The following is a 20,882-nucleotide window of genomic DNA, read 5'->3' as shown; positions in this document are numbered from 1 at the left end:
CCACATCCACCACCACCACACCCACCACCACCATGTCCACCACCACTACGTCCACCACCATCACATCCACTACCACCACCACGTCCACCACCACGTCCACCACCACCACATCCACCACCACGTCCACTACTACCACGTCCACCACCACCACGTACACCACCATCACGTCTACCACCACCACGTCCACCACTACCACATCTACCACCACCATGTCCACCACCACCACCACATCCACCACCACTATGTCCACCACCACGCGTCCACCACCACCATCACATCTACCACCACCACGTCCACCAGCACCATGTCCACCACATCCACCACCACCACCATGTCCACCACCACCACCATGTCCAAAACCACCACGTCCACCACCACCATGTCCACCACAACCATATCCACTAACACCACCACGTCCACCACCACGTCCACCACCACGTCCACCACCACGTCCACCACCACGTCCACCACTACATCCACCACTACTGCCACCACCACTACATCCACCACCACGTCCACTACTACCACCTCATCAATTACCACCACCTGCACAACCACAACGTCCAACACCACCATGTCTACCACCACCACGTCCACCACCACCACGTCCACCACCACCACGTCCACCACCACCACGTCCACCACCACCACGTCCACCACCACCACGTCCACCACCACCACGTCCACCACCACCACGTCCACCACCACCACGTCCACCACCACCACCATGTCCACCACCACCACCATGTCCACCACCACCACCATGTCCACCACTACCGCATCCACCACCACCACCATGTCCACCACTACCGCATCCACCACCACCATAATTTTCTATGCAATGAATAACGTTAACAGATTATTCAGTAGCGCATCTGCAGAAAAATCCTCTTCCTGTTGGAAATTAAGTGAAACTTAACCCCTCACCTAAACAATACATTTACGAAAAAAATTGACTGAATGAGATCCGTGGCCTGCGGCCTTAGTGCTCCAGTAATATTACACCTGGCGGCCAGGAAACCAAGTGCGTAGACACACGCACCGCGGCAGTGATCTGTGGGTTCTGCCCTGGTAGCTTGCGTGGTTTAATGTAACAGGCGATTGGCTTTGAATGGATCCCACGGGCTTCCCAGGGGCGGGATACACTTACAGGGACAGATTTAATCTTCCATGAAAAATCCGTGGGATTGCAGTGAACCATGGGACAAAGAGGTGCGAGCGGATTATAGCCGCTGCCAAAGCTACCGCTGGACATTACTTCTCCAAACAGTATCTGTCCATCTTCACCTTTGACCCAGTAATGCACACCAGAATCGGAGTCCTCAAGGACAACTGTGGCAATCAAACCACTCACACAGGTATCTAGGTAATCCATTGGTTCTGTTGTGGGGTGGGAAGGGGGAAATCCATAAATCTAATTTGAATATAATTAAATTGAGGACATTACTATAAGGACAATAGTACTTCAAAGAAGTAGGCAGGCACTGAGGCATTTATGCCACACATATGTTTATTTGTTGACAAGAAAATACACTATGCAAAATGTCTCAGTAACAGATAGCTTTTGGTTAAACTTGGACAGAATCATTCAAATTCAGACTTTGTTGACAACGAATTAGAAATTTATGGTTGTGTGTACCGCGCCCTTGGCCGTAAGGGCCCACACAAAGCTTTAAATTTAAGTTTTCTAATGTTACTAAAAAGACCATGATACCTTGTCCCTGCTTGCAGGACCTTCGCCCCATGTACTACGCGTCTCCCTCCCCCGTGAGTGCCAGGACCCCTGACCCCTCCGCTACTGCCGTGAGCCCTCAGCTGCTGCCTCAGTGCCTGAGTGCCTGCCTGCCAGGACTGTTGCGTGTGACTTGTGCCAGTTTCTTTTTTTTTCTTAGCCTGTGCCCCTGTATTTTTTTCCGGTCTCTCTGTTTCTGTATTAGCTGTGCCCTTGTAATTTTACCGTCCCCGTGTGCCCGCGCCTGTTTCCAGCCGCTTCTCCCCCTCCCCACCGCTGCTCCCCTGCGGCCCGCCCCCTTTTTAATTCTGTACCCCACCCATTGGCCACCCCGCTCCCGCCTCCCAGCTGCTCCTCCCTCCCACTTCGCCATTAATGGAGGTCACCGCACGGATGCGCAGCGAACTGTGCGCCAAAGGCAAGCCCGCCTACGCCCGTCCGCGCCTGGACCGCGCCCAGCGCCAGGACCCCTGGTCCTTTAACGATGCCAACGTTCCCGACGAACTTACGACGCCGCCACCCTCAACGTACTCAAGGCCAGCCGGAACACCGCTTGCTACCGAGCCACCCTGAAACGCACCCACGGACCCTTCACCTGCCAGGCCTGCCAATTCACCTGCCTCTGAACCCGCACTCGCCAAGCCGAGCTCCAGCAAGAACCATCTCAAGTGCATCCTGATCAACACCCGCTCCGTCCACAGGCATGCCGTCGAACTCTGGAACCTCCTCGACTCAACCTCACCAGACGTCGCCTTCCTCACAGAAACATGGATGAACGCTTCCTCAGCCCCCGACATCGCCATAGCCATCCCGGAGGGCTACAAGATCACTCGGAGGGACCGCGTCAACCAAACAGGAGAAGGCATCGCCATCGTCCACAGAAACACCATCCGCATCACAACCAACTCCGACGACACCCTCACCGCCGCCGAGCACCTTCACTTCCAGATTCACACCGACCCCAAGACCACCCTCAGAGGCACCCTCATCTACAGACCCCCGGGACCACGCACACAATTCAGCGAAGCCATCGCAGACTTCGTCAGCCCGCACGCCCTCACCTTCACAGACTACATCCTCCTAGGGGACCTCAACTTCCACCTGGAGAACAACAAAGACTGCAACACCGCCGCCCTGCTGGACAACCTCGCCAACCTCGGACTCAAGCAACTGGTGAACACCCCCACTCATTACGCCGGCCACTCACTCGACCCCATCTTCTCCTCCAGCAAGCACATCTCCTTCAGCCACTTAACCGGACTACACTTGACAGACCACAGTTGTGTCCACTTCAACTTTAGGAGAACCACGACCCACCACCACCCGCAACAGGTTCCCCGCAGAAGCTGGAGCAAGATCACCGCCGACCAGCTCACCACCGCCCTCAGCCAGAACCCACCCACCAACATGACGGACCCTCACACAGTGGCTCACCAACTGCGCCGACGAACTCGCACCACTGAAGAATCCTCCCAGCAGACCCAGCAGCAGGAAAGCCTCGTGGTTTACCAACAACCTCAAAAACTCCAAGAAAACCTGCCTCACCCACGAGAAAGCCTTGCGCCACGACCAGACAGCAGAACACATGACCGCCCTCAAGAACGCCACCCGCAAACACCACTAGCTGATCCGCACCACCAAGAAGACAACATTCAAAGACCGACTGGACAACAACACCCACAACAGCAAGGAAATCTTCAGCATCGTTAAAGAGCTCTCCAACCCCAGCGCCTGCAACAACAACATCACACCCTCGCAAGACCTCTGCGATTCACGTGCCTCGTTCTTCCACCGCAAGATCGCCAACATACACAACAGCTTCGGCGCGCTGACCATGCACCCAACCACCGAACCAACGCCCCCCACCACCACCCTCTGCACCTGGACCCCTATCAGCACCGAAGACACCACCTGCCTGATGAACACCATCCACTCCGGCTCCCCTACCGACCCCTGCCCACACCACATCTACAACAAAGCCGACTCCATCATCGCACCCCAACTCGGGAACATCATCTACTGCTCCTTCGCATCCGCCACCTTCCTGGAGAGTTGGAAACATGCCGAGCTGACCGCCCTTCTGAAGAAACCCACTGCGGACCCCACGGACCTGAAGAACTTCCGCCCCATCTCACTCCTCCCCTTTCCAGCCAAAGTCATCGAGAAGACCGTCAACAGACAACTCTCCGCCTTCCTCGAGACCAACGGATCCCTCGACCCCTCACAGTCCGGTTTCTGAGCAAAACACAGCACCAAGACCGCCTTCATCGCAGCCACCGACGACATCAGGTCCCTGCTCGACAACGGGGAAGCTGCTGTGCTCATCCTCCTGGACCTCTCAGCAGCCTTCGACACCGGAATCCAAGGAGCGGCCCTGGAGTGGATCATCTCGTTCCTCGACGGAAGAACCCAGAGAGTCCGCCTCCCCCGTTCCGATCCGCGGCCACCGAAGTCATCTGCGGCGTTCCGCAAGGATCCTCACTCAGCCCCACCCTCTTCAACGTCTACATGAGCCCTCTCACAGCCATCGCACGCCAACACAACCTCAACATCATCTCCTTCGCCGACGACACCCAGCTGATCCTCTCTCTCACCAACGACCCCGCCACCGCCAAAGCCAACCTCCAGGAAGGAATGAAAGACGTTACGGAATGGACGAAGATCAGCCATCTGAAACTGTACTCAGACAAGACAGAAGTCCTCATCCTCGGACCATCTCCCTCTGCCTGGGATGACTCCTGGTGGCCCCCTGCCCTGGGCACCGCACCCAAGCCAACGGACCACACACGCAACCTGGGCTTCATCCTGGACTTCTCCCTCACGATGACCAAGCAAGTCAACGCCGTCTCGTCATCCTGCTTCAACACCCTGCGCATGCTCCGAAAGATCTTCCGATGGATCCCCACCGAAACCAGGAAGACGGTCACGCAGGCCCTCGTCACCAGCCGTCTGGACTATGGGAACACCCTCTACGCTGGAACCATAGCCAAACTCCAGAAAAGACTCCAGCGCATTCAGAACGCCTCAGCACAACTCATCCTGGACATCCCTCGCCACAGCCACATCTCTGCCCACCTGAAAGACCTGCACTGGCTCCCCGTCAACAAGAGGATCACGCTCAGACTCCTCACCCACGCACACAAGGCTCTCCACGACACGGGCCCGAAGTACCTCAACAGTCGCCTCACATTCTACACACCCACCCGCCAGCTCCGATCCGCCAGCCTCGCCCTCGCCTCCATCCTACGAATCTGCAAATCCACCGTCGGAGGAAGATCCTTCTCCTACCTGGAAGCCAAGACATGGAACTCCCTCCCCACTCACCTACGGCTGACCCTGGACCATCTCTCCTTCAGGAAACAACTCAAGACCTGGCTGTTCGAGCAGTAGCGCCCCCCCTACCCCCTCTGCGCCTTGAGACCCTTACGGGTGAGTAGCGCGCTATACAAATTCTGTTGATTGATTTATTGATTGAAGATAACAAGCATTTGCAAAGCAACAGGTCGCGCATATACACAAGTTTAAGCTATTGGGATTGTAAATGACAAAGTATTTTAATTATTTTTTGAAAACCAAAATATAAATAAAAGGCATTGTCATTTACAATGCCAAAAGCTCAAACGTGTGTAAATGCGAGACAAATTGCATTTCAAATGCTTGTTCCAGTTTGTTGTGTGTCCAAACACCCATTTGGTAGCTAGTAGCAGGTATACCCCAACTGCCTGGTTTTTAGTAGACATCAAATGAATCGCTAGTGGGCTGCCAACTATCAGGGTCGCACTGAGATAGAGAATATTTACCGGCACCAAAATAAAAATGCTCACCATTAGTTAATAGCTGAAGAAGTGGCATCTATAAGCTAACTGTAATGCACGCTATCATGCAAAAGGAAATTAATAATAGAATACTGCGTAGAACATCTGTGCAATGCATAGGTATGCAAGTCAGATTCAGAGAGGGCTATATTCATTCTATATCATGCATTACAATATTTTAGCTTTCTCCCACTGGAAACTTGCTCTGCCCAATAAAAGTTAATGTTAACATGTTCCCACAGGTTTCATTAAAACTCTCCCACATTGTTGTACCAAAATACATTTAAGCCTTCTTTATTTATGTACATGAGGGCATACACTGCTCATGTGCATGCTTATAATACGTGAATCACGGTTCATTACCATTAAAGAGAGGTATAATAGACTTGCAATGTCCATCTCTGTGACATTACTGCACACTGCCTATGCTACTTTGCAAACCCTGCCCCTCTAAAACCTATTTTTTGTTTTGTTTAGGGCTCGTGCCCCCTGTACTCTGCATTTTCGTACTTATGGTTTGCTGTTTTCAGTATCTGTATAGACTTAAATATACAAAAGTGATGTTATTACAAGCCTTAAAACAGCAAATGTGTCACAAATTGTGGCTTCAGTGAGGACGGAGGTGCAGGAGACTGATTAGTTAAGTGGTGAATTAATAAACCAGCCTCGTCACACTCACACTTCCTTGAAGACTTGACGAGTCTGTCTGCTCTGACACTTCTGGAAAGTTAGGGAAGGGTTAGCAGAATGAGCAGCTTTTACTCCCATGGGACCACCGAGAGCAAAGGCGATACAGCGGCCCCGGCTCAACTGCAACCCCTTTTTAAGGAAAATGGAAATACACATGTAGCTGGGGCGGTCGCCGGGAGGATCTAGATCAGTGATACTCACAGTACGGCCCGGGGGCCGCATAAGGCCCTCCAGGTCTTTACATGCGGACCCCTGGTGAGCAGCAGCACTGGGCTGCCGTTTACTTGATTCAGAACTAGCATGAAAAAGAAACCTACACATACAGCAAACACTTATTTACAGGTTAATTGCAGTTAGGAAAAGGAGGTAACTAGGCCTTTAACTTTAGGAACACCTTCATTCTTAAATGCAGCCACTAGATATACATGCTTTGTTTTCCTACCCCGACTTTACACCCCGCTGGCATCAGGGCGGCCCTCGGTCACACCATAGACCAAACTTTGCGGCCCCCGGGAAAATGTTTGTGAGTACCCGTGACCTAGATCAACAAAAGGCGGAAGTAGTTTGACACGAGGACGAAACAGAAGCATGCATCTCTAAAAGTCACGAACAGGAACCAATGATAACAAGCATTGGCATAGCCAATAGGTCTTGCCTTTGGGACCTTATAAGTGTTTAGCCATGCAACAGTTGATGTTGTTGCACCAAGGATATTGTGCTGGATAACTAAACATTTATAAGGTCCCAAAGGCGAGACCTACTGGCTATGCCAATGCTTGTTTACCTGATGGGCATTGGCTGACCGTTACTTGGTTACTGAGGCCCTAGTGAGGTTGAGACATATTTGGGAGAGTTTTAGCCTCATCAGATGATGCTGTGCACGCCGAGCCTAGGTGCAATGAGGCGCAGTCGGTGCTGACTGGGAGTGCGTTCTTTCACTTTCAATTGACGGGGCTGCCCCCCTTTACTCTGGTGAAAGCCAAAAACGGAATTCAAGTCAATCTTCTCATCACACAGACTTTTCAGGTGAAAAAAATGTCAACGTTTGCTGAGGCCTTCAAAAGAGTGACCCAATTCCACCAATGAGGGTCAATGAGCATTGTGGATACAAAATAATCATTGATCGATGCAGACAACAACAAATGAACCCCGGGCAGCAGGCTCGAGACCCTCCAGCACCAGACAATCTTTGTATCTCATGGCCTCACTTGGGGTTTCATACGGGGTCTGTGCACCCTGCTGTGGATCATGACTTCACCTGGGGTTTCATATGGGGCCTGTGCTCCCTGCTGTGCTCCGGCATCCTCCGCCGGCCCAGCTGAGACTGAGGCCAGGACTGAACCATGAGCGTGGGGTTAACTGCGCATGCGCTGAGGACAGACACGGCCTCCCGCCACGGAGCACGAGGCGCCTCGTGCCACAGCACATGCTGAGATTTATGTGCAATAGTCCTCGGGTTGGCTCCTCTATGTGGAGGGGGGTAACTGTCTTTCCTCTGCGCAGGCGCACTGAAACTGAGATATCTGTCCAGGGCAGTTCACAGGGCACAGGCTGCATTCCGTGCAAGGTCCTATCTCGGCGATAGGAAGTAGTGTTTTCGCCCCGCACGTGTGCAGCTGTGATGCGCGGTGCTGCGCGTGCGCAGCCTGAGATGCCATGTTTGTTTGCACGTGTAGATGGGGTCATGCCCTGAATCAGTTGCGCTTAACCCGGAATAACAACAACCACCGAAGAGAGACTGAAGTCAGAGGTATCCGAGGAGCAAAGGTTTGATTCAAACCAGAAAACGCTCGGAGACACATGTCAAGTCAAGTCAAGTCAAAGAATTTATATAGCGCACTACATACCCAGAGGGTCTCAAGGCGCTTAGGAAGGGGAGGAGGATTATTTGTCAAATATCCACGTTTTAAGTTGCTTTCTGAATGCTAGGTGGTTCTGGGTAAGGCGAAGGTAAGTAGGGAGTGAGTTCCATGTTTTAGCAGCCAGGTATGAGAAGGATCTGCCTCCCATGGTGGTCTTGTTGATGCGAGGTACAGTGGCGAGGGCTTGGCTGGAAGAACGTAGTTGGCGGGAGGGGGTGTAGAAGGACAGTCGTGAGTTGAGGCATTCTGGTCCGATGTCGTAGAGTGATTTGTGTGCGTGGGTTAGCAGTCGGAAAGTGATTCTCTTATTGACGGGTAGCCAGTGGAGGTCTTTCAGGTGACCAGAGATGTGTTCGTTGCGCGGGATGTCTAATATGATCCTGGCTGAGGCGTTTTGGATTCGTTGGAGTTTCTTCTGGAGTTTAGCGGTAGTACCTGCGTAGAGGGTGTTTCTGTAGTCCAGTCGGCTCGTTACCAGAGCATGGGTGACTGTTTTCCTGGTTTCGGTGGGGATCCAGCGAAATGTTTTTTTGAGCATGCGAAGAATGTTGAAGCAGGATGAGGATACGGCGCTGACTTGTCTGTTCATTGAGAGTGAAGAATCCAGGATGACGCCTAGGTTCCGTGCGTGGTCTGTCGGGATGGGTGCTTTTCCAAGGGCTTCCGGCCACCAAGAGTCGTCCCATGCAGAGGGGGATGTACCTAATATGAGGACTTCTGTTTTATCTGAGTTCAGTTTCAGACGGCTGTGTTTCATCCTTTCGGCAACTTCTTTCATTCCTTCGTGTAGGTTAGTTTTGGCGGTGCTGGGGTCATTGGTGAGAGAAAGGATTAGTTGAGTGTCATCCGCGTAAGAGATGATGCTGAGGTTGTGTTGGCGGGTGATGGTCGCGAGGGGGCTCATGTATACGTTGAAGAGGGTGGGGCTGAGTGAGGATCCTTGTGGTACGCCACAGATGACTTCAGTGGCCTCGGACTTGAATGGTGGAAGGCGGACTCTCTGGGTTCTTCCGGTGAGGAACGAGGTGATCCATTCAAGTGCTTTTCCTTGTATTCCGATGTTACTGAGGCGTTGTAAAAGGGTGCTGTGGCAGACTGTGTCGAAGGCTGCAGAGAGGTCGAGGAGGATGAGGGCGACTGTGTCTCCATTGTCCAGTAGAGTTCGAATGTCGTCTGTTGCTGCGATGAGGGCGGTCTCAGTGCTGTGTTTAGCTCGGAAGCCAGATTGTGAGGAGTCAAGGGATTTGTTGGCTTCGAGGAAAGCGGCGAGCTGGTTGTTGACAGCTTTCTCGATTACTTTGGCCGGGAATGGAAGGAGCGAGATGGGGCGGTAATTTTTGAGTTCGGTGGGGTCCGCTGTGGGTTTTTTCAGAAGGGCGGTGAGTTCAGCGTGTTTCCAGCTCTCCGGGAAGGTTGCGGAGTTGAAGGAGCAGTTGATGACGTCTCGGAGGTGCGGTGCTATGACGGAGTCTGCTTTGTTGAAGATGTGGTGAGGACATGGGTCTGTGGGGGATCCTGAGTGGATGGAGTTCATCAGGCGGATGGTGTCCTCAGTGGAGATTGGGTTCCAGTCGTTAAGGGTGTTCACGGGGGGAGAATGTTCAGCATATGGTTGGGCGGGTTGGTCTCCGGGTTGGTTGTCGAAGCTGGTGTGGATGTCTGCAATCTTGTTGTGGAAGAATGAGGCTAGGGAGTCGCAGAGGGCTTGAGAGGGGGTGATGTCGTTGGAGTTGGCCGAGGGATTGGAAAATTCCTTGACGATGTTGAAAAGTTCCTTGCTGTTGTGGGCGTTGTTGTCAAGTCGATCCTTGAATGCTGTTTTCTTGGCCTTTCGGATTAGTTGGTGGTGTGTGCGGGTGGCGTTTTTGAAGGCGTCCTTGGTGCTAGTGGTTGGGTCTTTTTTCCAGGCCTTTTCAAGGGAGCGGCAGAGTTTCTTGGACTTCTTAAGATCATCGTTGAACCATGAGGCCTTCTTGTTGCCAGGTTTGCTTTGACGTTTTTTCAGTGGTGCTAAGGTGTCGGCGGTGTTGGATAACCATAGGGTGGAGTTAGCGGCGGCTTGGTCTGGGTTAGAAGAGTGAGCTGGGGTGTTTAGAAGGAGCGATGAGGAGATCTGGTCGATGGTGATTTTGTTCCAGTTTCTTTGCAGAGTTGGTTGGAGGTGGTTGATGGGTTTTGGCTTGTTGTAGGTAAAGTGAACGCAGCTGTGGTCAGTCCAGAGGAGATCCGTAGTGTGGCTGAAGGAGACATGATTGCTGGAGGTGAAGATGGGGTCGAGTGTGTGACCTGCGATGTGGGTGGGGGAAGTGACCAGTTGTTTAAGTCCGAGGTTGGCGAGGTTGTCCAAGAGGGTGGTGGTGTTGCGGTCGTTGATCTTTTCAAGGTGAAAGTTGAGGTCTCCCAGAAGGATGTAGTCTTTGGAGGGGAGCGCGTAAACAGAGGCCGCAAGGAGCATCTGGGCAGGAGGGTTATTATTAATAGGATTGCAGCATTTGTGGCCGTGAGCTCAGCCTGGTGACAGAAAGGATGCTCTGCAGCTACAGTGTGCGTCACAAGTTTACAAGTCAATGGGTTTAAAGCAGACATTCAGGGCCGCATTCATTTCATTTGATGTAAGCACCGTGAAGAAATGGTGCTTTGTGTTTATTAGCAGGTAAACATGCGTGCTTTCTACAGAGGAATAGTATTTGTATCTGTTCACAGGCTTCTTTCATATTGTCATACGCAGGGCTTTAAGTGGGCCGGGTCTCTACCCAGCAGGACCACGCTTCACTATTTATGTCAATTCAAAGGCACTCCTTATAGTTCTTTCGCAGTCTCATCATTTCAGAAATGATGCTTTGTGTTTATTAGCAGGTAAACATGCGTACTTTCTACAGAGGAATAGTATTTGTATCTGTTCCAATGCTTCTTTCATATTGTCATATGCGGGGCTTTAAGTGGGACGGGTCTCTATCTAGCAGGACCACCCTTCACTCTTTATGTCAATTCAGAGAGACTCCTTATAGTTCTTTCACAGTCTCATCATTTCAGAAGTGATGCTTTGTGTTTATTAGCAGGTAAACATGCGTTCTTTCTACAGAGGAATAGTATTTGTATCTGTTCACAGGCTTCTTAATGTTGTTGCACCAAGGATATTGTGCTGCATAACTAAATACCTATAAAGTCCCAAAAGCGAGACCTATTGGCTATGCCAAGGCTTGTTTTGCATTTGTCACCTTGTGTGGGCCAGGTATGCCCAGATGTGGGTCCCACACTATCCATGCCACTGGAGTCCAGCTGTCCTGGCTGATGAGGGCTGAAAGCCCGAAACCGGTCCTAGAATGCTTGTTTCCAGTTCAGGGAGGGCCTGGCCTGTCAGTTCGGGCTGGACTGTTCCCATTGGGTGCAGGGTCAAGATTGATTTGCACATGGCTGGGTACAAACTGGAATGGTCCAATTAAAAATGTCAGTGTGTTTTTAGGTCTCGCTGAGTCAGCGCGCATGCATTGCTCGGAGAGACTTTAGTAAGTGAGTTTTGAAAATGCTACAGAGTGGCTACAGCCTTGCGTTCACGCGAGCGTGCACACGCTGCAGCCGCCATCTGTCTCCTCAGTCACGGGTCATTAAGTAGGTTGTTCCTTTCTTTCATGGCTCAGTAAGCCTTACAGCATGCTCCTCCACCCCCTCCCACGCAGCCCTCGTCCTCTGTTCAGACCCCCTTCGCTGCCTAGCCTTTCGTCACAACCAACACATAAACACACAACACACACACCCACATACCCACACACACAGCCACACAAACACACAACCACACACACCCACAACAACACCCACAACCACACAACCACAACCACACAACCACACACAACCATACACACACTCAAACACATAACCACACACACAACCACACACACACACAACCATACCCACACACAACCACACACACAACCTTACGTAACGACAACCACACACACAACCACACTCACACACACAACCACACACACACAACCACACCCATAACCACACCCACAACCACACACACAACCACATGAACAACCACACACACACACAACCACATCCACACACAACCACACCCACAACCTTACACAATCACAACCATGCACATACACACAACTACAGACACACAACCACAGCCACACCCAACCACACTCACACCCACACACACAACCACACACAACCACACACAACCACACACAACCACACACACAACCACAACCACAACCACACCCACTCACACAACCACAAATACACACACACAACCACATACAACCACATCCACACACAACCACACTCAACCACACACACCCAACCACACCCACACACAACCACACACAACCACAAATACACACACAACCACACACACACAAAACAACATACACAACCACACACAACCACACCCAACCACAGTGGTGCTGTAGTGTGGTGCTGGAGAGTGGTGCTGTAGAGTGGTGCTGTAGAGTGGTGCTGCACAGTGGTGCTGCACAGTGGTGCTGCAGGGGGTGCTGCAGAGTGGTGGTTTATATTGGTGTTGTAAAGGGGTACTGTAGAGTGGTGCTGCAGAGTGGTGCTGCAGTGTGGTGCTGTACAGTGGTGCTGCAGAGTATTGGTTTAGATTTTTGCTGTAGTGTGGTGCTGCAGTGTGGTGCTGTACAGTGGTGCTGCAGAGTGGTGGTTTAGATTGATGCTGTAAAGGGGTACTGTAGAGTGCTGCTGTACAGTGGTGCTGCAGAGTGCTGCTGTACAGTGGTGCTGCAGAGTGCTGCTGTACAGTGGTGCTGCAGAGTGCTGCTGTACAGTGGTGCTGCAGAGTGCTGCTGTACAGTGGTGCTGCAGAGTGCTGCTGTACGGCGGGTGAGGAGCTTGAAGGTGATCCTCTTGTTGACCGGGAGCCAGTGCAGGTTTCTCAGGTGGGTGGTGATGTGGCTGTTGCGAGGGAGTCCGATGTTGAGGCGTGCCGAGGCGTTTTGTAGGCATTGGAGTCTCTTCTGGAGTGTGGCCGTGGTTCCTGCGTAGAGGGCGTTGCCATAGTCCAGCTTGCTGCTGACGATTGCTTGGATGACCGTCCTTCTGGTTTTGTTGGGGATCCATCTGTAGATCTTTCAGAGCATGCAGAGGGTGTTGAAGCAGGAAGAGGAAACAGCATTAACTTGCTGGGCCATAGAGAGTGTGGAGTCCACAATGAACTCCAGGTTGCAGGTGATGTTGGTGGGTATCAGGGCAGCTCCCCGCATAGCCGTCCACCAGGAGTCGTCCCATGCGGAGCGGGTGGATCTGAGGATGAGGACCTCCTGTCTTGTCCGAGTTCAGTTTCAGCCGGCTAGTCTTCATCAAGTCTGCAACAGCCTTCACTCCCTTCTGGAGGTTGGATTTGGTGGTGGCCAGGTCCTTGGTGAGGGAGAGGATCTGCTGGGTATCGTCGGTGTACGAGATGATGTTGAGGTGGTGTGCTCGGATGATGTTGGTGAGCGGTGCCATGTAGATATTGAAAAGGGTAGGGCTGAGGGATGATCCTTGGGGTACGCCGCAGATGATCGTGGTAGGTTTGGATCTGAAAGGGGGAGGCGGACTCTCTGGGTTCTGCCGGTGAGTATAAGCACATTGAACAAAATAAATAGTTCCACCACCTTTCTAAAAGAATGTACATATGCCAGCAAATAAAAACTGTATCAGGCATTTTCCTACGATGCTTTACTGTGTGTGTGTGTGTGTGTGTTTGTCTCTGTCTCCTATTCCCTGGAGGGAGAGTTTGTAGCTCCCCATTGTAGAAGAGTCGGTCGAGAAGGAGCTCACTGCATTGAATAATTTCTTGGTATACACTTTTTATTAGTATTGCAGGAAATCACAATGATTGATTGTCTCTTTTGTATTCTTCTTTCCCACAGGGTCTTCCACTTCAGTCCCTTAGGTGAGCCTCGGCCGCCGTCATCCCTTGGACAGAAGGAAAAGGCTCAGGTAAGTGTTTTTGCTTTATGGTTTAGTCAAGCGAGGATGTGAGGAATAAATAATAGCTCTGCATAAATGTGAAGGGAGGGGCTAGAGGTTGGAATAACCAAAAGAAAAAGAGTAGCTGATGATTTCTGCTTTTGTCTTTCTTTTCCGTCTCACTTATTTCCTTTACCCTGGGTCCCTTTCACCCCTCTGCCTCTCCGCCCGTCCCTCTCTGACTCAGCCCCTTTCCAAAAGCCCCGTAGACGCCCATGCACCTGGAAGAGCAAAGTCCCTCCGGGGCCGTGGCGTGGTGACAAGTTCAAATTTCGAGATGGCATAGACTGAGCGGAAGTCTAAACAAAAACGGATGGAACCATCCGGTTTCAGAACTATGACAATGGGGGAGGACCAGTTACTGCTGGAAGGTTTTATGACTCCTAGTTGTAACATGCTCTCTATTGTGGCAGGAACCGCGTCCCGCCTAGCGCATGGTATTCTGTAGAGGCGTTGTTTTATTACTTAATTTGGTGGGGTAACAATGGCATGCTCGACGATTGTTGTTTTTACCGGGAGGTCGGAAAAGATGGAGGAGAAGGACTCTAATAGGGTCTGAAGAGACACTTTTTGTTCCTCTGTTAGATGTTCGTTTATGAGCAAATGAGTCAATGTTGAAGGAATGGGTTTTTAGTCTGACAAAACATATAGGGTGTCTTTGGGCAGGGGTCCCAACCATTTCTTTAGTAGATTTATGTGGATATCTGGGTTTTGGTTGAGGAAAGGTGTAACCGGTAAGTAGTGAGGCCTATCCTTTCAACAACTACAACCTTTTTTGGCGTATAGAGGAAGGTAGGAGTAGGAGCACCTAGTCATGGACTTATAACTGCTGTCACCTCTTTCCTTTATTGCAAGACATCTGCTAGCTTCTTTGAGCTTTTTCTAGGTTGTCGTGAGCAAAATCTCGCCGTTTCTGTATGCGGTTTCTTAGGCTTTGGGTGTATTCTAGAAGATGTTGTGTGTCTTCGTGTTTCTCTTGTTCCCAGTCTTCTCTTGTAATTTCTAGCAAGGTTTGTGGCTGTCTCCCATAAAGAAGTACAAAGGGAGAACAACCCAAGCTTTTCTAAACCTGGCTTCAAATAACAAAGAGGGCGAGTGGCAACAACATGTCCCATTCTTTCCCTTCGGTGGTTAGCATTTTCTTCATGGTTAGCTTGAAGGTGGCGTTATATCGCTTGCACAGACCCTCTGTCTGAGGGTAATAAGCTGATGTTCTTATTTGGGTAATTTTCAAGGTTTTACAGGCTTGTTTCATTAAACGAGAAACAAAGGGGGTTCCCTGGTCTGTCAAAATCTCGGTGGGAAATCCTACCCTTAAACAGTTCTAGTAACTTTTCACTGATGTTTTTTTCGTGCTTGGTGTTCGTAGGGGAAATGCTTCTGGGTATCGAGTTGCGTAATAGACAATAATCAGTATATAGATATATATTTTCGATTTTGGGAGAGGACCCAGTAAATCCATACTTATCCTCTCAAAGGCGTCATCGATGATTGGTAGAGGTTGTAAGGGAACGGCAGGGGGTTTTTGGGTCCTTCTTCTGACATATTTCCCACTCCCTGCAGTATTTATCTACATTGGCGAATATCCCTGGCCAATAAAAAATATCTCAACACAGTCTGGGTTGTTTTTTCAGGCACACTGTGACCTGCTAGAATGTGTGACTGGGCAAAAAATAATATTTGATAGCGAAATCTCTTGAGAACCACTAACTGTGGGGGATCGTCTTGTTTTCCTATCCTGTATATAAAAAAATTTTGAGGATGAATGAGGGGATTGAGGATGGTATCACTGGGTTCTGCGCTTGTTGCCAGGCATTCTGGCAGGTGGGGTCTTTGAATTGAGCATACTGAAATGACTGGTCCGAAAGCCAAGGGGCTTGTGTGAGCAGCGTACAAGGGGGTCTCCCTCAGTGTGCTTTTGAGCAACAAGATGAATTCTGGATAGTCTGTGTCTAAACTGAGTTGTTCGGGTAGGTTGTCCAATACTCCTACCCTAACCAGTAGAGTACTGTTATTGGGTAACTTGATGGGGATTTCGGCTATTGGATAGGTTCTGATGTCTCCATGAACGCACGGCTGAGTGTCTTTTTCTCCGTGCCAGTGCTTAATTTGTGCCGCTGCTTTCAGGTTCTAAGCACAAGCACCTATTTCTCAGGGCCGGATCTATAGAATTGAGAGTCATGGGTATGCTCCAAAGCCTGAGGAGTGTTGCAGGTGCTGACTTTTTCATGGTGAAGCTTCGTTCATTGTTTGAGGCTCGATCGGAGTCGGTCAGCTGCAGAGCAAGTAATGAAGGGGTGAGGGAGGCTGTGGTTGGAGGCAGCTTCAAGGCTCTGCAGGGACAGGGCAGGCCTCAATACAGATGGAACAGGCACAAATCGACTTCCGGGGCACTCCTGGTAGCATGAGAGCTGGTTGCTTGTCCCCATCCAATCCCCCAGGTCTGGCCACAAAGGAATCCTCTGGAAGAGAGCAGTGGCGTCACTAGGGGGGTGCGGGGGGTGCGGACCGCACCGGGTGACACCCTCACAGGGGGGTGACACCATCCATCCGGTTACGCTGTGTGCATGTAACACAGCTTAGTCACGCAGCAACGACGGTACGTACGCGCGCGTCCACGGCAGACGTGAGGGTTCATGGCAGTAATGTCTCGAGCCGAGGGAAGGTAGCGGGCGGCTCTGCTGACTGTTACAGACAGAAAAGGTAAACACATTTTAGGGCTTCTAGGGATGTAAAATTGAAAAGAATATCACCGGCATGGCACACATTTTCTATAGCCGTCACGAGCCTTGCTTTCTTTTTTTGTGGCAACAGCATGCTTTAACTATAGAGGCTGTGTGCCTTTCATTTCCTCAGAACTTGCCCTGTGCACGCACCTTGGTATTTGTGGGTCACAAAATGGCTTAGTAGGTTGAACACTTGCTGCTGAAATTTGTGTAATCTTTGAGTTTCCAAGTGTAACTCCACAGGGCAGAGGGCACGGGACTGTTTCTGACTAACCCTTGATCCTTCCTTCCATTCCATGCCCCACACAGACTGCGCACCATTTATTTTTTTTAAATAGCGCGAACTAAAACCCAAAAGTATCGGAGCGCTTTAAGCAGCGAAGCCAGGAAGGCGAGAGGGAGAGCTGCGCTTCAGCCTGCTTCCGAGCAGAGGGCCCTCTGTCTGTGGCTACTCCTCGCAGCTGCCCTGGTCGGAGACTAGCTTTAAACTCTGCAGCGAACTGCAGGTATCAATGAGCTCTTTCTCGTCGCCCTGGTTTTACTTTCAGTGTTCTGTTCCCCCCCACAAGCTCCTCCAGCACACCCTCTCTGCTCTTCCTCCCCCTTCCTTCCAGTCAGTCATGGGGCCCCAGCTTTCGCCTGCCTCAAAGCGGGAACCAGCTGGACGGAGATGGAGGGCTGTGGTGCAGTCTAAGATCAGCGGCACCGGGAAATCTTCAAAAACAGAGTAGGGTGGAGTGGTTTAGTTGTTGGAGTAATATTGCCTTATAGTGTGTTTTTTTAGTCGTACTTTGTCTTCACAGAGCAGGATTTGATTGAGTGTATGGGCATTGCTAGGGGGTTTGCACGCCTGTTTAAGCACCAATATTGGAAGGGTAATCTGTCCCGTCAACCCTCAATTATTGGTTTTATACTGTGTAAAAAGGACATTGCATGCTCTGGCGAACAGGTGGCATAAGTGGATCTAACCTACAAGGTCCGGGTGACAAGTGTGTGGTTATTTTGTGGGCAGAAGAGTTGTAGCTACTGCCATGTAATACGGCACATTTATTTTGTATTTTACAAAGTTTTATATAGCGCGAACTAGACCCGAATCGGGTATCAGAGTGCTTTACATAGGACCAGTTGCATTACATTGATGCTACAGTAACGCCCCCACTACAGATAATGGTGTCAAAGGAAAACATGCATTAAGCACATGGCAATCACCCACTGCAGAGCAATCTCACCATTTCGTTTTTAATTTAGCTCATGCATTCTAGTGCTATTTTCTTTCTTCTTGCATTGCAATACTCGCCGCCTGTAGTCCTGCTCTCTGGTCAGATTCAGATAGTCTAATCTTGGGGAGTTGTGGTTCTTTTGAATATATTTGGTAATTCCTGTAAACATCAGAGTGCACATCGGCCTCCCTACCACCACTGCAATCGTTTGAAATGAATAAATGAAGAAATCACTTCTCTGTTCTTAGCTGCGCTTTGGAAGTGCTCCAAGTTCACACAGCTTTTTATTTTGTTGGCTTGGTTTCTAGCAAGAAGTGATCCTGTTTTGTTTATTCTGTGCAGACTCTTTCATCACGGCGCTCACGATAGTAGATCTAACCCCTACCGAACATTTTCTCAGCGTAAATTCTCCCCCTGCTTTAATGTGACTTATACAGAAAACGTATCTGCGTACCAATCAGCCAGGTTGTGGCTGTAGCCATTGTCTGCACTTATTCACAAATCTGCACTGTACACAATAAGAAGCAATATAGTATTTTCAAAGATATTTTGTGACTCATCAGTCGCAATGCCGCTAATATCTCGAGTTGCTCAGTTGTACATGCATTATGTGATTTATTTTATGCATTGTTTCTGTAGATAAACCTTAACTGGTTTCCAATCTGCTCGGCTGCTGCTACCTCTTCCTCCCCTCTACTTGTCAGGCTTTTACTTCCCTGTTGCCAGCGCTGCACTGATGATCCCCGGCGACCATATATCACATGTGCATTACTATCACAAAACATGGCATTTGTAGCTTTCAGATCTAGCACACATTTTCAGATATGCTTTTTGGAAAGGGGGTAAAATATTGTCATCCTTTATTTTCTCTGAAGAACAAACAATATGCTGCTTAAGATATATTAAAAACCCACCAGTGCTGCCTTTCTGGCACCCTTTGGAGGAGTATTGCAGAAAGTGCTTTTGGCTGAAGTGGCGACACAATCACTTGCAAGACGTGTTCTGTGTGAAACGACGTTATTATCTGCAGTGCAGCAGGTACATGGCACTGGTGCTTCTGGGTGCGAGGGGCCCACTGCACCCCAGCTTTAGCTTTTTTTGCAACCTAACTGAGGCACAAGGCCCATTTTCCTGGCTTGCATAATGCCAATCTCCCAGAAGCACATCATTATTAGAGGTCTATCTGAAGTAGGCGACAATGATATCTTATCTCAAGTCATTACTAAAGGCCGTATGGTAGCCATAAAAAGGGTGCAGTGGTTTCTATGAAGTCACTAAAATGGCTACAGCACCCCAGTTCCTGCCCCCCACATTGTAAAATGTGAAAGGCAGCTCTGTGTCAAGATACCGGTTTTGTGCAAAAAAATAACCTGTGTGTTCTGTTTTATGTGCACATTGCCTTCCTTAAAACATGTAATATAAGATCGTGCAATGTTTCTACGGGATGGAGTTGGCTATGGAGCTACCAAGGTCCAGAATGACTGGTCGGAGCTCTGCAGCCTCGCCTCTGCTCTGTGTCTAACTATTTACACTTATGGTGCAGGCAGAGGGTGAGATGATGCAGGCAGAGGGGGAGGTGGTGCAGGCAGAGGGGGGGGGGTGGTGCAGGCAGAGGGGGAGGTGGTGCAGGCAGAGGGGGAGGTGGTGCAGGCAGAGGGGGAGGTGGTGCAGGCAGATGGGGGGATGGTGCAGGCAGAGGGGGAGCTGGTGCAGGCGGAGGGAAGCTGGTGCAGGTGGAGGGGAGATGGTGTGGACACAGGGAGAGATGGTGCAACCAGAGGGGAGATGGTGCAGGCAGAGGGTGAGATGGTGCAGGCAGAGGGGGAGATGGTGCAGGCAGAGGGGGAGATGGTGCAGGCAGAGGGGGAGATGGTGCAGGCAGAGGGGGAGATGGTGCAGGCAGAGGGGGAGCTGGTGCAGGCGGAGGGAAGATGGTGCAGGCGGAGGGGAGATGGTGTGGACACAGGGAGAGATGGTGCAACCAAAGGGGAGATGGTGCAGGCAGAGGGGGAGATGGTGCAGGCAGAGGGGGAGATGGTGCAGGCATAGGGAGAGATGGTGCAGGCAGTAGGGAGAGATGGTGCAGGCAGTAGGGAGAGATGGTGCAGGCGCAGGGGAGATGGTGCAGACAGAGGGAGAGATGGTGCAGGCAGAGGGGACATGGTGCAGGCAGAGGGTGAGTTGGTCCGTCCGGTAAGTTATGAAGGGGTGACACCATGAGTTACCGCACCGGGTGACACCAACCCTAGTGACGCCACTGGAAGAGAGAATGAATAGTTGAGTTCGATGAGAGGACGTGGAGCAAGCAGAGGAAGTGGCAGAGGGAACCGTTGGGAATCCCCTAAAAACTTCTGGCAAGAGAGCACTGGGTAAAAGGTCAGTCCAGTTGGAGGTGAGAGATTTAAGACAAGTAATGTTAGTACCAGAAATGGATACACCCTAAGAACAAAAAAATATCTGATGATCAGTCTTCCTTGTAAAATAGGGTCCATGTTCAATACATTTTCAGTTTTTCCCAAGGTGACACTTTGAAACTTCTTTGCTAACAAAAGTGCAGATTGCTGCTGGGGCTTATTTATGGTAGGAATATAAACAACTGTGATTAGCAGGAAGTCAAATGCCATATTTTGTGTACGCATTAGGAAAAAATGTTGCAAAGAGGCAGGGATGGAAAGAGTGCTGGGGAGCTAGGGGGGTGTGTTTTCTTGAGCAAAAGGGATAAAAAAGTCCTCTTGCCAGATCTTAACTAATAAAGAAGTAGTCTCTTCCAAGAGCCTGTTGTTCTCCCAAAAGATCTGTTTCTGAATTTTATAAAAGGAAAAAGGCGCACACAGACCAGTCCAAGCCCAGCG

General features: G+C 50.4%; 1 protein-coding gene across 1 annotated transcript in view; it reads left to right on the top strand.

The window, feature by feature from the left end:
* LOC147737632 (uncharacterized) overlaps positions 1–20,882 on the top strand; it is a 136,367-nt gene that overhangs the window by 82,684 nt on the left and 32,801 nt on the right. Inside the window, exon 2 of the mRNA XM_086939497.1 lies at positions 13,985–14,054. The gene's annotated coding sequence lies outside the window, so the exon portion shown is untranslated. The remainder of the gene's footprint in view (positions 1–13,984; positions 14,055–20,882) is intronic.

This window comes from Lissotriton vulgaris, chromosome 1_1, assembly GCF_964263255.1.
Source record: "Lissotriton vulgaris chromosome 1_1, aLisVul1.2, whole genome shotgun sequence".
NCBI classification, from domain to species: domain Eukaryota; kingdom Metazoa; phylum Chordata; class Amphibia; order Caudata; family Salamandridae; genus Lissotriton; species Lissotriton vulgaris.
The sequence above is the reverse complement of the archived record's forward strand: the minus strand, read 5'-3'. Positions and strand labels throughout refer to the sequence as shown.